This window comes from Capsicum annuum, chromosome 10 (genome assembly GCF_002878395.1).
Source record: "Capsicum annuum cultivar UCD-10X-F1 chromosome 10, UCD10Xv1.1, whole genome shotgun sequence".
Taxonomy (NCBI): domain Eukaryota; kingdom Viridiplantae; phylum Streptophyta; class Magnoliopsida; order Solanales; family Solanaceae; genus Capsicum; species Capsicum annuum.
In genome coordinates, this window is record NC_061120.1 from 151,554,598 (window position 1) to 151,566,426 (window position 11,829).

At 35.9% G+C, this 11,829-nt stretch overlaps 1 long non-coding RNA gene across 1 annotated transcript; it reads right to left on the reverse strand.

Moving 5' to 3' along the window:
• Window positions 1-520: 520 nt before the first annotated feature.
• LOC107845949 lies at window positions 521-3,941 on the reverse strand. The gene is made up of 2 exons (XR_001667110.2): window positions 3,409-3,941; window positions 521-852 (listed from the first exon to the last, which is right to left on the reverse strand). It is a non-coding gene; the product is annotated as an uncharacterized LOC107845949 (long non-coding RNA).
• Between the last annotated feature and the right edge of the window lie 7,888 nt (window positions 3,942-11,829).

Here is an 11,829-nt window from a genome sequence, read left to right on the forward strand (position 1 = left end):
CAGTTTGAAAAAAATAAATTTTCTTGTATTAAATCATGAATAAGTTTTTCTAAGATAACAAAATGTATATCTTCGTAAAGAGGAATGCATTTTATGATAGTGATAACTAATTTTTCAAAAAGGTAGAATGTATAGCAATTCATTCTCCTTGGTTTTTCATCTTGTCCCAAAGTAGCCTGCAAAAAATTTTTGTTTATGAATTATTAATGTATTCGCGAGATAGAAAATCAGGTAAAGAATTTTCACTACCCCTTTTATATTGTATTTCAAAATCAAAAAGGGGTAACTGAGCTTGCCATCTTGCAAAAATTAATTTGGAAGCATATGTTTAAAGTCTTTATCAAACATATACTTAACAGATTGTGCATCAATTCTAATAATAAATTTTTTATTATATAAATCATTTTGAAAATTTAGAACGCATTTAACAATAGTTAACATCTCATGAGCCACCGTGGCGTATTTTTTCTGATTTTTTTAGAATATGATTTTTTGAAACATATAGTCCTGGCAGCAAGGATGAATGAACCAACGAAAATCATTAAAATATTAAAGTGCATGTTAATCATGCTCACTTGAAATCCTTGTACACTCTGCAGGCAGACAAATTATAGTTTGGCAGCACAAACAAATTATGCAAGTGTCAGGAAACATTTAAAAAAAGGTCTTGTCACCATTGCAATTTAACCAAACTTGCAAAATAGTAACTTCTATGGGCAGAAGAACCAAAACGACTAAACTCAGCACCCTATCATTGAATCCCTTCTTTAGACTTCCTGGCTGGACCTTTCCCCGACGGATGCGCCATCCCCATACCACGTCTCGATCTTGACAAGGACGCCTCAATGTCTTCTATGGATTTTTTTTAGAAAGATTAAAGATCATCATTATTTTTTATTTTCCTTTATAATTATTTATATATGTATATATGTAGACTCATAGATGATATATGGAAAGATAACAAATATATTAGCAAAAAAATGGACATCTCTTAAACATATCTAACATATATAATGGAAACTTACGAAAAATGAAATCTAAATGGAAATATCTTTTCCTGAATCCTGATAAGCTAGGTTTGAATCAATTTCTAATGCCTTAAATCTTCTATAGAGCTGGAATATTTTGAAAGAACAAGGCAACTACATCCAGGAACACTTGTCAGTGGTAGCGTCTCAGACCCAACAAATAGATAAAACATATTCAAGATAATTACATAAGGTTAGGAGCAGAAGGCACATCATAATCTGAGAAAATTTGCTCGTACTGGCAACAAAGACATACAAGGAAAAAACGAGTCAATGGAATATCATGTGAAAAATACCCTACATCACCTTCTGTTTAATGTCGAACAAGATGGGGTTTTGGGAGAAGGATAAAAAGAGCTTTCACTTCAATATTTCCACCTTCCTCCATAGTTGTTCCATAACAGATGAAGCAAAATATCAATCCTTCTAATGCAAAGTTGCATTGGTGTCTTCATTCTCTTTTAGTCATTATTATTTTGGACAGAGAAAGACTAAAATAGAACTAAATAGATAGTGGTTGATCCTAACTTGCTTGGGATTGAGGCATAGTTCTTCACATCTTGTATCATTATGCTTGACTTTAGTCCGTTTAATAAACAAAAGTTTGTATTGCCCTTTCCAAATCCACCTATCCCATCGACTGCCACCCAACAAGTGGAAGAGTCTATATAAAACTACATAAACACGAAACTAACAGAAAACTAGAAATAATTTATAAATTACTTAATGAAGAAACAGAGAAAACTAGAACAAATACATCCCTTTTAAAGAAGTAATAGGAACTTTTATTTTTTGTAGTCCACAGGGAGTGCTTATAGAAAACTAGTATGAGTTCCAAATATTACGATGTACAAAGATCAATGAAGAAACACTTAGATAACTTATTTAAAATATTATGCTAGGTTTGTTAGACTTGAAAAGAGGAAAGGTGAGAGCCTCAAATGAGCTACACATTGGTTCTCTTGTTCAACAAGGAAGTAATAGTGGTGTTCGATATGCCTCTGGAAAAGATTTAAAGAGGAATTAATTTCTCAAAATAGATGTAAAGAGATTTATATGTCTATCAAATCACACCAAACATCCAAAAGTAAATGAGTAATCCTCCATCTAAGAAAAGTAATACTCCCTCCGTCTCATTTTATGTGTCATTATTTGCTTTTTTGTCCGTCCTCAAAAGAATGTCGCCTTTCCTTATTTGATAACTATTTAAAAACACAATTACACTTTTATCCTTATTGGTCTCACTTATAAGGCCCACTTAATTAAAAATAATAATAGTACATTGTTTTAATGAAGGACAATTTGATAAAAAAACATCAAGCCTTTACTTATTTCTTAAACTTAAACTCCGTGTCCGGTCGAAGGGAGTACAATAAAGTTCCATTTCTTTACCGGTCCTATTCCCTTGATGGTTGTGCAAACATAGTTCTAATGTACCTCCTAAACAACAAATGACCATAGAAAGTTGAGATCTTAACTATAGTTATATACTAGTTCCGAGAAAGTTGTCAAATAAGGGGAGCTCATGTGACTCAAAAACTGAAACAACATGAACTGTTAACCATAATAAATGATACCACATAATAAAAGGTAAAAGAACAAAGAAAACCCACAACATAACTACTCACATACCTGGGAATCCAATTATTATGACTATACAAATTACGTATTAGTTATTTTCTTTAAACAGAATAGCTCTAATAGCTAAACAGACGTCAACACGCAAGCTGAAACATATAATCGCTGTCGTATCATTGTTATGACATAGTAATCGAATTATGGCCAAAAGCTAGCTGATTTTATCCACTCAAGCTAGACGTAATGTACAAATAAAGAGGTGTTAAGGTTTGAATCGTCTTTTAATCGATAAGGATGAATGACAACTCCAACTATATCCGCTCAATATTTTATCAGTAGAACAAAACGGAGTAGGAGGAGTGGGGTAAATCTCATGTATTTTGACTTCAAACGACCACATCTGAAATTTAGGACGAAGTCCAATTCATGAAATTAATTCGCAGATAGTGAGCACAACACAGTGACCAAATTTGGCACTAAAATGTACCATATATTCATATACAGACTATTTTTTAATTAAAAAAAATATGTAATCCAGCAGTCTGAAAATGCAACAACGCCATAAACTCAGTCAATTTAAACCGCAAACACCACATTCATGAAGTCATACAAGCTGATTACGACACATATTCACCGGCCTCCTTACGAAATAACTTTGCAAAATTAACATTATAATATATACCCGCCAACTCAAGGAACCACGAAATGACATCGTGAACTACAAACAATACCCATATATCCACAGATTCAAAATAAGAGGAGAATAAAATAAATAAATTTAAAGGAGTGGACGGGCTCGAACCTTATTCAGGGCAGCAAATGTCAAGAGTTTTCCGACGAGCGTAGACTCGATACAGGACTCTGAACTCAGAGATTTCCTCACAAATCTTTTGCTTCTTCCTCCAATTCTTTTTCTTGTTCTTCTGGGGTTGAAAAACACCCCTTTTATAGGCGAAATCCAGACTTCAAAAGTCCGGATTTGAAACAACAACTTGAGAAAAAAACTGAATTTCAAATTTTTTGGACAAATTTTTATTTTTTCGAAGCTACTGAAGGCTGTCCTGAGCCGATTTTCCTCCGTTCACTGTTTGGGTCTGTAACGACGAGATAGGGGCAGGTTGCTTAAGTTAACTGTTATGCCATAGCTATGGCTGCCTATCGACACTATTTTTTGGGATGTAGAAGAGAAAGGAGAAGAGAGGAAGCTCTGTTCATCGTTGATTTTTGAGGACGATGAAAAAACGGTGAATTAATTTTGGGGAGGCAAAGACGAGCCTTTGGTGCTGATATTATTGACTCAAATTTGGACCGTCATTTGATCAGACGTTTAGATTTAAGAAATATATATATATATATATATATATATATATATATATATATATATATGTGTGTGTGTGTGTGGCTTTTTGATCCTATACTATGTCGGTTTTATAAGTTGGTGTCATCTGGACCCTTGAACCCATTAAAAAGTAACATTTTGCATCATTTGACCGTTGACCTTGCCTATTTGACATTGAAATGGTAACCAGGTCAAAGAGTGTAATCACTCGCCTGGGTGCGAGTGGGGTCAATTTAAAAATATTTTAAAAAAATTTTAAAAAATATTACTTTCCCTCCCCTCCCCACCCCACCCCAGCCCCGTCCCACCCCATCCCCAGCCCCCACCTCACCCAAACACCCATCCAGCCCTTCACCACCCCTGCCCCAGTCTGTCCCCACCCCCCACACTCTACTAGCCCTATCCCACCTGCAACACCCCAATTTCCTGAATCAGAATGCTACACGGTGCTTATGACCCTGAATGACCACAAACTAACCCATGACTGATATCTATACTTGTATACTGCATAATATAACATAAAAATGCGAAAACATGTACTGAATGGACATAAGGTTCAACTGAATAAACATCTGATAAGAACAATGTCTGAAAATAGTATAACCATACCCAAACAAATCTGAAATAACTGTCTGACATGCTATAGTTTGGAAAGCCTCTAAACTTTCTGAACAAAGAGTTGATGGGACATGTCCCCAACTAAATTCAACTATTGAAATAAACTGAAAACTGCAATAGTAATGAAATCATTGTATCCTCAAAATATGAGGACTTACTTCTAAATCTGACTGCTGATACTAGAATCTACTGTCGATCTGGACTCGTGCCTCTAAACTTATGGTGTAACATAAGAGAAAGCACCATAGCACAAATGTTTCAGTACGACTGAATGTACTGAGTATACGAGTGAGGTAGGCTAAATGTAAAGGGTTATATGCATGAACAATGCTGACTAATGTGAACATGAGAATACATACATGCATAACCAACTATAATTGAACTCGTGGTGATACTGACTACTGAGTCTGATTACTGACGACATGACTTTACTGAAAATCACTAATAAGTGAGGAACTAACATTGTATTACTAAATACTGAGGGACTAGTGCTATGTTACTGATACATAAATAACTATGTATGACAGTCTTGATTATGAAGGACTGGTCTGGTCGACTGTATCTGACATTTTAATTATAAAGTATTAATCAGATTGACTGTATCTGGCAGCTATGAATATGAGAAACTAATATGCTTAACCATATCTGACAGTCATGAAGATGGATACTGGTAATATAAGTTCAGAGAACTGGTAATAATGATAACATGAGTGACTGTATCTTACATTTCTGAATATGGTGGAACTAGCTGAGTTTCGTATTGTATCTGAGTTGACTGTATCTGACAGTCCTGATATTCTGAAGAACTATCTGATTCTATTACTAAAATTGAGACTAAGACTAAAATTGAGACTGTGGGAGGTAATCATCTAACCGACATGCCCCGAAACTGAACTGGTTGGGGTCCAACCTGTAACCCCAGCTGGAAGGGTGTCAATACCATGCCACGGGTAGAGACAATATATGATTAAACCCTATTCTGTTTTGGAGCTCATTCCGTCTGCTCTGCTATCAGGTAAACTCAAAGGAGATGTATTAGCCCTATGGGTAGGGACATCTCAACCTACGCTGGCTAAGTAGTTATGGAATGCAAGGATTACTTCTAGGAATTACACCTTTTGACTGTGATAGGTGAGTCCCCATCCTTGGGTTCACTTGGTGCTAAATCCTACTCCCAACTGAAAGACATTGAACTGATTTGTTGAACTAAACTGATTGACTGAACTGAATTGGTTACCTTAACTGATGTTAGTGGGAATGTTTAGCAGAGCTAAACTGAGTGTATGAGAGCACTGATCTTACTGAGTATTGAGTTCTTGAGATTTCTGAGAGTACTAAATTACGGAGATTACTGAAGTTATGGAGAACACTGGAATTTTTGAAGTTTCCGATATCACTAAGTACTAAGATTAGCTGAGATTAACTGAGTTGCTGAAATTTCCTGAGTCATATAACTGACTGGGTTCTATGGAACATGGCTTGACTGAGAGTATCGTGAAATCATGACATAGCTCTAGGCACACAACTATATTTTTCGAGTACAAGTACCCCCAGGACTCGATGGAAAGGAACTGACACACATGACTAACTTGATCATAAGAGTAGAGTCCAAAATTCACACTATCATAAGTAGGGGATTTCATACTATACATGATGCTCAACTTCTTATACATGGAATGGAATGCATACAACATGTATATACTTGCATAGCTTCAATATCATGCTCATTACATATCACAACAACACATAACAATAACGTGAAATTCATGTGAAATCATAGAGCGTAGAACGTGGACTTGTCATTTAAGCACTATTGAATCATGGGACATGAATTCTATCATCCTAGGAATTTTATCAAATATCTTACATGCACCACTTTGGGCATAGGTTTATTTATGAATTCAACAACCCATATCACCCAAAGTTCATATATTTCAACTAACATGTCATCCTAGTTTCATACAAACCCATAAAGATTCTATATTGACATCATTCAATACATAAACAAGATCAACAATCAAATCAAAAATAACAAGCATGGCATATAGTTTAAAATAGGGTTCTTAGACTTTATGGACAAGAGGAGTCCATGAATGAACACACGCATACCTTAGTTCTTGATTTAGTGAAGATTGATGGAGAGATTCTTGGAATTTGATGGTAAAATTTGCTTGAACTTGAATCCCCCAATTAAAACCCTAATGTGTTCTTGGGAGGATTTTGATGAAAAAGAGTATGTTTTGGTGAAATAATGGCTTAATTCCATGTTTGAGAGCTTATATAGGGGTGGGAAGAGACCCAAATACCCCTCTAGATGTGTCTTTTAATTTCTGTAAAAATTTTCCGATTTGGGCCCTTGGAGCGACGCGGAGACATCGTATTGCCACTTGTTTATGACCTGGAAACTCACCACAATGCGGTGGAATCACGGAGAGACACTGGAAATTGACAAACGTCATTTTTGCTTATAGCGCGATGCACCACTGATTGAAATGACATTGTTGAAACTTTAAATGTCCATAACTTCTTCACCGGGTGTCTGTTTTAGGTAAATTTGGTATCGACAGAAAGATTACTCAATTATCTACAATTTAGAGGGTATGAATCTGCCAAAATACCACCTATAAATCAAGGTATGCTCATTCAAATATGACCTATGTGAAGTCACACACGAAAATTTGGTGGATTCAAAAGTTCTTATCTTGGCTTACTCTAAGTGACTCTTATAAACATGCTTAACACATCATAAGCTTTATTATCACTAGAATACTCATGTTAATTCATGTACTCAAACATGAATCATAGTATAGGAGGTTTCATGCGTAGGAACAATGGTTTATTTTCTTGCTTAGAAATATACGGGGTATTACAATATCTCCCTCTTGGGAACATTCGTCCTCGAATGAGACTGACTGAGAGGGGAAATAATAACCTGAACATGAACTGAACATGAATGACTAAAACATGATCTCATGACTGACGTGACAAATAAAATGATTCATACTGAACATGCATATCTGATGCATGGGTAGTTGATTTATGAATGAAGGACTGAGTGTTCTGATGAACTAAGTTTCTCAGAATGAGAATGCATATCTAATGCAGAAATTGATAAGCTATAGCTATGTATATCTGATGCATGATTATATGACTAACATGATACATGAATACATGATTAAAAGTACTAATAAATTGATCACGCATATCTGATGCGTGAGTACATGACTAAACTGACTCATGAATATGGGACTTAACATGCAATGGTAAAGACACCAAGTTTGAAGTGAAAACTGAGCATAGAACAGAATATCAAGTTTGGTACTGAAATCTGAACATGAGAAGAAGTAAGCTTAAGGAAGACTATTACCTTGAACCGAACATACTGATGAGTCTGAGATTAATTACTCAATATGCATGAGCAGAAACATAAGAACATAACTGAGTCTAGAACGTGATACATGAACTAAACTGAGTCTGTAATGCATGGCATGGATAGAGTATCTTATCTTGGACTAAACTGAGTTGTTGAGTATAAGGTTACGACTAAGATTTGGAGCTAGAGGGTCAACTTATGAGTATCCCTACTCCAAATTGGATTCATTACATGAGAAGAGAATGGGACGCTTATGTTATGAAAGTTTGGGGAATCATAGCATATCTCTCCCTTGGGACACTAGGTCCCTCTAGGAATACTGTCTTGGCTGAGCTACTGAGGAAAACTGAGGCTATGCGCAAGGCACCTAGGAACTAAATCATGACTGATTATCTGAGATCTAAAACTTAAGGACTGATACATGATCTAAGATGAAGCAACTAAACTTCATGCACTGCAACTAAGACAACTGAAAGATTTACGAGGTGTTAAGCACGACTGTATAAGTATACTAACTTATCTGATTAACTGAATAACTGATAGCTGAATACTGGGCATGTGAGACTTGTTTGTACTTAGTATAAATAACTGGACTAAGGTTGTAGAATATTGCGCATAAGAGGTAATGATTGACTGGATAACATGAGGTAACTGAGCATGAATGAGCAAAACAGTATCACCTTAATAATGCAAGGCTAGGTGTATAACATGATTTGGAAATATCCTGTAGACTGAGGTACTGAAATACTACTGATTGAGTAACTGATAGTTGTAGGATGGATCAAGAAAGTCAGGAACTGAACTGAGTTTCTGATCTGATTACTAGACTAAAGTTGGTACTAAAACTAAAACTGTAACTGAGATTCTTATTGGAACTAAATATTGGGTTCTGATAACTGAGGTTCAGGCTGAAACTGAAATACTGAATTTTGGAACTGAACACTGATTACTGGGTACTGAATACTGAAATTGTAACTAAGCTGGCAACTGAGTTTCCATAGTACATGATGGGGATTGACATAAGTCAAGGATTTAAATATATATTCATACTCTGTACTTCCCCATCTTCTAAATACAACCTCATGATAACCACTTGCTTGCATACTAACATGGTATTCAAACCTATCTTCATAACTATCCCCTCGTATACAGTAAGCATGCCACAATCTTCTCTTAACATAAAACACTTTCTGATACAAGAATAATCACGGATATGGGCTTATGAGGGTGCGCGTTGGACCCAAGACTTGGTGTGTGCAATTGAAGAGACAAAGAGGACCTAATTATGCACCAAAAACTGTCCATACACTATACTTGTACTACACTCCATAGGCGCCTTTCGTCTTCCCTTCATCAAGGGATGTTTGGACATTTTACTTATGGTGTAATAAGTCTATAAATAGGCTAGTATTAGGTCTTTATTTCTTTAGTTGTTAAATGAGATTGTAAGACATAACTTTTAACACCATTCTTCTCTCATGGAGAGTGTAACACCTTAGTTATAGGGCTTGGAAAATCCACCAAAATCGAAATAAGGGTGATGCTAGTGTGAAATTACTAGTATTGCAAAACATTATTAGAAACCTTGGTGCTTGAGTGGTTAATGCCCTCTTGTGTCATTGTAAGAGTGTTGGTGTTACTTTTACATGTATTAAGGGTCTTAGTGTTTAACATACACTTAGGTTCTTAGTTCTTGTAAAAGTTGATGTCTCACTACCTATCATTATCTTCTTGTAATCATTTGTAGTGTTTCTTTCTTGTTTGGTAAAAACCGTTTAGTTCTTTTTATCCTTGTGTTGTTCTTCATCTTGTTGTTGTAGTTGTTGCTGTTTTGGTGTGATTACACCTTGTTAATCTTGTCATTGTGTTGTATTCTCGGTTTGTGACTTGTGGTCGAGAGAGTGTGTTGTGGCATTCTCAGTTTCCTCTTGTGCTTTGAGTCTTGTTTTCGTGTTGTGGGTTGATTCTATTATCATTTGGTATCAAAGAAATTCTGTTTGTGTTCCTAAACTATCAATCTTGGGCACTCTTAGTCAAAAAAGCAAAAAAAAATAAATAGTTGAAGTGTTCTTATTCTTGGCCGAAACGTCTTTGTTGTTGTTGCGTTTGGCCGAGGATAGTGTTTAGAACTAGGTGTTTTTTTTGTTTGTCTTAGTAGTTTCTTGTGTTAGTTTATTGTTCACTAATACTTGTTGAGTCAAAGTCCAAGATTTGAGCTTTTGACAAGATTGTTGTTGAAGGTTGTGGCCGACTAGAGTTGTGAAGTTCTTACTGTTCTTGGAAGTGTAGTGTGTTGTTGGTTCAAGGTTTGAACGTGTATTGTGGATATTGTGATGTGGTTGTAAGCTTGAAAAGGTTTTTTTGTTTGGTAGGTCAAACTTGAACCTTAGGACTCCAAGATTCAAAAGTGTGTTCTTAGAGTTCTTCACCATTTTCATGTTTTGTTGAAGAAAAAGTCTTCAGAGTTGGTTATTTGATCTAAGTGAGTGAAGAAAGAGAGTGTGGTCTTGTTAGTCTTGAAACTTATTCCAAGAATCTTACAAGAAAGAAAAGGGACCAAAATACTTTCAAAATTTCTTGTTACCAAAAGGGAGAAGGGGCACTTTCCAAGACTAACAAAAGAGGAAAGAACCAAAAAGCTTTCAAAAAGCTGTTCTGCCAAAAGGTTGCAAGGAAAGTCAAAGCCCTTTTGAATTTGAAAAGGCTCTAAATCTTCTTGTTTTCCTCCCAAAACCTAAACTCCTCTCTTCCAAATTTAATTGAAAAATCCAAATTGAAGACAAGAAAAAAAAATTTAGATTTCCACAATATTCCACAATCATTCCAAGGCTGCCACGTCACTATCCGCAACCAATCAAAGGCTGCCATGTCACCCCTTTGTACAACTAACTTGTTTTCTATTTTGTAGGTAACTTCTTGGCCATAATGGAAGTCATTTTGGCCCACCTTAATGTTATTTCCCGAAACATGGCTAAGGTGAATGCGGGCCTTGAAAAAATTAGCTCGGATATGTCTACTATACTTGAGATGTTGGAACAAGTGAAGAGTCGAAGGAACTCTCGTGTTTCTACTCCCAAAGCCTTACATCAAATGATCAATCCTGTAAGACCGCCACCAAGTGACATAGACATAAGCCAAGCCACTAAATGCCCTCCAACCTAAGACCTAAATAGGTCACTTCCCTCTCAATTTGATCAAGTTGAACAAGAGGGACTTGGAAGCTAATATCCTCTAATCCAAGCTCTACAACCGAAGCTCCATATTATCAAAACAATTCTCTCAACCAAAACTCCACTTCCCCAAAACCTATATGTCCATATAAAAGAGTATGGTAGAAAAGAACATGAGGGACATGGAGTATACAATGATGATTATATGATGGAAGAAAAGTTGATGGGAAGACGTAGGGAACCACAAGGAACCTGCCACCAAGAAAGAAGTTGGGATATGTTTTGGATGAGATTGAAGACAAGGCTCAAGATGTAGAGAAAGCCGAGGTTCAAAATGAATATGTTGGTCGAGATTTGTGTTATTGATCCCTCGACTTCCTCATGTGTTTTGTGGACTATTTTGTGCCATATTAATATTTTGTGGACTATTTTATGTGATTTTATTGAAGTGGCCAATTGCACGAAGTGAAGTTGTGAATTTGTGGGTAAATTCCTCTTAAGATGGAGAGGATGATACAAGAATAATCACGGATATGGGCTTATGAGAGTGCGCATTGGACCCGAGACTTGGTGTGTGAAATTTAAGAGACAAAGAGGACCTATTATGCACCAAAAATCATCCATACGTTATACTTGGACTACACTCCATAGGCGTCTTTTGTCTTCCCTTCATTAAGGGCTTTCTGGATATTTCACTTATGTTGTAATAAGTCTATAAATAGG